This window comes from Protobothrops mucrosquamatus, unplaced genomic scaffold, assembly GCF_001527695.2.
Source record: "Protobothrops mucrosquamatus isolate PMUCROS unplaced genomic scaffold, P.Mucros_1.0 scaffold458, whole genome shotgun sequence".
NCBI classification, from domain to species: domain Eukaryota; kingdom Metazoa; phylum Chordata; class Lepidosauria; order Squamata; family Viperidae; genus Protobothrops; species Protobothrops mucrosquamatus.
The window spans coordinates 510,263-516,063 of NW_015386780.1; positions in this window are offsets into that span (position 1 = coordinate 510,263).

A 5,801-nucleotide genomic window follows, 5' to 3' on the forward strand; every position below is an offset into this window, starting at 1 on the left:
AATAAATAAATAAATAAATAAATAAATAAATAAATAAATAAATAAATAAAAAGAAATGCACCGTACTTAGTTACTGTCTGGCCATTAATAAGGCTTAACTGGATTAGTGCCTGACTGAGTTAAACACAATTTGAGAATAGTATCGCAACACAAATAACTTAGAATGCAGTTCCCAGTTGATGCATATTCCTGATCTAGTTCAGATGTACTAAACTAAATGTCTGATCTGTTGCTTTGCTATGGGGTTGCATACTCTCAAAAATTAGCACTGGGTGTATCATATGTGGCCTTACTCTGTGATAGGCCATGTGCATGAGTGAGATAGAGGTCTTTGAAGACAACTTTAAAAGAAGTACCCTTTCCTTTCTGCTTATTGAATTGGAGTGATAGTCCTCCAGAGGCTTTTGTTCTAGCATATTATGTTCCCAGGCAGAGAGTATGAATCAGAGGGACAGAGGGACCCTCCCCTCTGATGCCAACCTTTTCCAGCTTTAAGGGGAAGAGTAGATGCTTCTGTGCATGAATACACAGAGAAAATAAAACACTAACCCTTGCCTTTGCTTTGAGAGTAATTTTATCCTCTTTCAGGACTGTTACTTCAACCTTCAATTTAATTTTTTCATTTTCATTTTAAAATGCCACGAGTTTATGATCTTAAATTCTTTCTTAAATCACTTTCCATCTATTTGTTTTGGGTGAAAAGCCTGAATGGAAAATATATATCATATGCAATGTGTAGATATTCTGAATACATTTTTATATTATGTGCAATGTTGAAAGCATCTTTTAATACAGTAATTTTGCCTTAATTTTTGTTTACTAGTTGTACTGGATGGATTTATCATGTCCTAAATGTATTTTAGCAATAAGTTTGATTCTGAAGTACAGATCAAATTTGGCAAACTGCAGGTATTGGAGAATATATACATTCTGATTGGCATATGAATTTTGGAAAGATTGACTAAATTTGCATTAAAAACCTGATGAGCTTAGCTTTTGTTTTGTATTTCTATCATACATAGGATTTTATTTTTCTATAGACAGAGTCAGAAGATTGAATCTGCAGCAATCTAAAATGTTAAAAATAATGTAGGAAAACTGAATCCAGCTTTTTAAACAATCAGTTTTATTCTGCACACAACAATTATCTTTGCTGTCAATAAAGATAACATTTACTACTGCAGGTAATTCTAAACAGTCACATGTGTTCTTTAAAATCTAGCATGAGTGGCAAAGTCAATGCCACCATGCCATTGGAAGGCTGCTTTCAAATGTTCCGTTTACAAAAAAGCAGTGTCGACATAAATTAAGACTTGGTATATCAACTACTGTCATTTTAAATAAGAATCTACTCTGGGCTCTCCCTTTAATTGTTTGATATGATCATTGTCCTTACCAAAGGATCATGTACAAAGGCTAGACATGGGAGAATGGGCAGGGCTGATGTAAATCAAATGGCCTTTGCAGAATTAAATAAAGGTTATTTTGTGCTACAAAGAAATGTGACAAAATTCATGATATTTTTTAACATGCCTGTGGAAACTACTGTCTCTTCCAATTATACCCAAGGTGAAACTGAGAGTAAGCATAGGTTCATGTGTTCTCTCTCTCCAACCTCTTTCCCTGCCCTTTCCCAACTCTTCTCACCTCTTGTTCTCACAGGATAATCAAATAGTGTATCAAGAGTGAAAGATGTTCCTCTTTATAAATGCTTGACTTTTAGTGAACTCTTTCTGATGAGCTGAGCAAAGAAGAGAAAGAATGAAGAAGAGTAAAGAAAATTTATTTTGAAACCAGCTTGACTTCTGGAAATGACACCAACATTCTCTTCACAAAAATTACATTCTCTTCCCAACAGAAGTTATCTGCTATTGTGAACTGGTTATACAGTAGATACTCTGCTTTGAAACACAGGATTTACAGCACCTATCTAACTTTGGTTGACCTCAAAAAAGCTAAGCAGCTTTGAGCCTGGTTAACATTTTTATGTGAGACCAGAAAGAAAAAACCAAAACCATTAACTAGATTAGAAAACTAGAGGAGGGGAGGAAGGGTGAACTCCCCACAAAAAAAAGGCAAACTTTATTTTGTTACCAAGAAAGCTAAATGGGTTCACAGAAGATGTCCTTGAAATAAAATGAAATGAAATGTCTTCTAGATCTGTATGGAAATAAAGTTTGAAATATGAGGTATTACAACTGAGAAGTTTAACACTTGCCTTGTCTCAGATATCAGAAACCTATTTCAAAGTAAAGCAGATTCATAAAGGACATTCAGAAGCTTTTGTTATTCTAGTCCTAAACCATTGGTTTATAACCAAGTTGGTTGGCATAATGGAATATATGATTTAATATACCTGGTGGACACCAAGTTAGGGATATTGGTATAAATACAAACTTCCTTTTTCTACATGGGAAGATTGAGTGCTGCTTGAAAGTCTGTATGGTCACACTTCTATTTTGATAGAGTTGTTTCTCTAGTCCCATGTAAAGCCATTTATCTTCTGAAAGGCTGTGGTGTCTGCTTTGTGCCTGGGGGTGATATAGAAAAGATTCCATCTCCTCTTATTTTAAAGCAAATGCATATCTTTTAAAGAATAAAGCATAGATATAAATGACAATGCATCTGTAGCATGTAGCCCATATCAGACTTTAAAGTGCAGTTTGCTTTTATTGATGCTTTCATCTGAAAAACAAACAAAAGAAACCCTAATGTTGTAAATTCAAAAGACTGGGGATAAGAATGCGATGGTGATACTGTGCACCACATATAAATCAGGCAGCTCTAACAGAATTTCAATACGTAAGGTTCATAATATCACCATCAGTAGCTCTTGAAAAAGCCTTGACTGCCTTTAAGAAGCAACTTAATTCTAAATCTCAAGAGAAGTCAATCAGTATACATCTACAGTATGCACTGGAATGCAAATTGCATACATTAGAGTCCTATTTCCCTTCCTTCCTTTCTTCCTTCCTTCCTAAAATACATCTTATAAAGTTCTTTCAGACAGTATGTCAGCCAACTGAGACAGAAAATAAGGGTCCCTTTCTGTTATATTTACCACTTGTTTTTCTGGTATGTTCTGTGAATGACCAACAGGAAGATTCTATACTTGCTGGGGAAGAGACTATTTTAATTAGAGAGTATAGTCAAATTACATCACATGATCTCAGACTTTTATTCAGAATTCATATTACCAGCCCATGTATTATTTCACAGACAATATAACATAAATAATCTAAGATAAAATGAAGCAGAGATTTTAAACCAGTAGGATTTCCAAATATGAAATCCTCATGAAGAGCTCTCACCATAGGAATCTTTGAAATTATACAGCACACAAGTCTTCTCTACATATTTTTTTCCTGAAAACCAATAGTTCTAGTGGAAATAATATAAACAAGTCATTCCCAGAAAATGTCACAATCATAAAACATGTTTGCAAGACTTGTCTCAGCATGGCTGCTAACTTTTGAGGAATTGAACATTTGCTAGCCTAATGAACTTGCAGAAGTTATGTTCTAGGGAGTAAGGGGAACAAACAATGTCACCTTGTATATGATAACATGATTGCATATATGCATGGGTTATATACCTCTAAAATGATTTCTGAGGATGTAATGGTATTTTGGAGTGACTTTGGGATAAAGAAAGGAGAGCCATAGATGGGCAACTGGCATGTAAAAGATGTGTTAGATTACAGAAGGAGGGATAGCATTGGAAACATTTCAGAAGGGACCCTCCCTAGTGTTCTAGAGCAGTGGTCTCCAATCTTTCCAGCTTGGCAGACTGGTGGTAGAGACAATGGGGTGGGTGGGGGAAGGGGATGGTTTTGTGCACATGCACACACACTGACCCACCACTTCCACAGTTCTGAATGGGCTGGGGACCCCTTTTCTAGAGAGTGAAGGAAAAGAGGGGATAATTACTTTCAAACTTGCAAGATTCTTACTGTAACCCAGGGGTGTCAAACTCACAACGTCACATGACGTGCTTCGATGTATTGCGACTTTTTTTTCTATTGCTGGCAATGGGTGGGCGCGGTTTTGGTATGATGCATCCAGCCCATGGGCCGGCAGTTTGACACCCCTGCTGTAACCTCACAATGAAGCTAATGCTAATAGTCTTGGTTGTGCTTCCAATCTGGACTGCCTTGCAGGGCTAACAGAGGGAGACTGGGCTGAGAAAAAATGATGCTGAGGACATTTTAATTCACATATGCCTAACTTCTACAAGAGTTTGGTTTTATGCCTAATCAGTTTGAATGTTTTTGCAGCATTTCCTTCAGAAAGGGGGATATTTTTGGAAAGTTTCTCATTCTACAGAAGTATTTGTGTTTATTTTGCATTGAACAATTAGTCCTGCATTTTTCTTGTCTCCAAAGTAGAAATTTTGAAGGGGATGAAGGAAGAGTAAAGGGGTTTGCTTTGAAACAGGTTTCAATTTAAGGATTTGTATTCAGATTTGTTGCTTTTTAAATCATTCATCTAAATTTGATTATTGGATAAATGTGTTTTGGTTAGGAGACTGTTAAGGAATGACATAATCAAAGCAATATAATAAACCCCCAAAGGACATCTCTCATATAAGATGTTTTGCTTGACAAACCAGTGAATTTGAACTGTGAAAGAGTTTACTGGCTTCTTGATTAAAATATGATTATAAATTACAATGTTAATGCTGCAGTTCTGTCATGGGCTTATGCTCTCAAATTTGTCCTTGAGCTAAACAGTGAAAACAACCACTTGTTGATTGGATGTTTTGAAGTTTTCTTCAGCCTAGTTACACATACATACATACATACATACATACATACATGAATCATAGATCATAGCATAGTTTATGTAACATGGATTGCTTCTTTCTGTATTGACAGTTATCTGTCACCTTGAAGGAACACATTTTGCACTGATTTGTCTGCCAATAGATCCCTCTGCACCTGCTGTTGAATTTGTATGCAGCTATGAAATTTGTATGCAGCATATATTGTAGCTCATGCCCCATGCTATTAGCTTTTAAGCTTTCAATCTTGAGAAGCAAGAATCGGCAACCAAAGCAAGCACCTGCCATGACCTACATGCCATAATAAGAGGATCTATTTACTCAAGATCCTACCTGCTTTTCCCAATTTGCCTTTTCTGTCTGTCCTATCAAAGCATGCAAGCAGTGATGAGAGCAAGCCAGACTGGATGGCTTTAAAAAGGAGAAGCACATGCCTCTTTCTTCTGAAATTTAAAATGCACAGTTCTAGGACTGGACAATCTATTTTTCCACCTGAAGCCATAAAAATGCAATAATCATATTTCCCTGATGGAAAAGGAGGATTTTCCTCTAAATAATCACCTGTAAATGTATGTGCTTTTGCCACGTTAGCTAATAAAAACAAAAGAAACTTTTGAAAATAAAACAATTAACAGGAAGTGCTCTTGGTTGCAGCCCTTTCTAAATCACAAGTGTCCTTAAAGATTAACCTGGAAGTTAACCACTGCTTGAGAAGGATTGTTTGCCTGATGAATTTAACCCTTTATATAAACTAGAAGAGGACTTCTCTTTACCCTTCTTCCCTGTCACCTCTTCCCATAAGTTATTGCTACATAATTTTTGTTGTGTCCTGAGCCTGCAAGAGGCAGGCTCGGGACGTTGCAAGAGTCCCGGGCATTTGCAGAAGCTGCCCGGGACCAGACTGAGCGGCACCAGCCTTGTGCGCATGCGCAAGGCGGGAAAAGCCCGCCTCATGATTGGTTGAACTTGCCCGGGGATCAGAGGGTATAAATAGAGGCCTGCGTGCCTCTGCTCTGGTT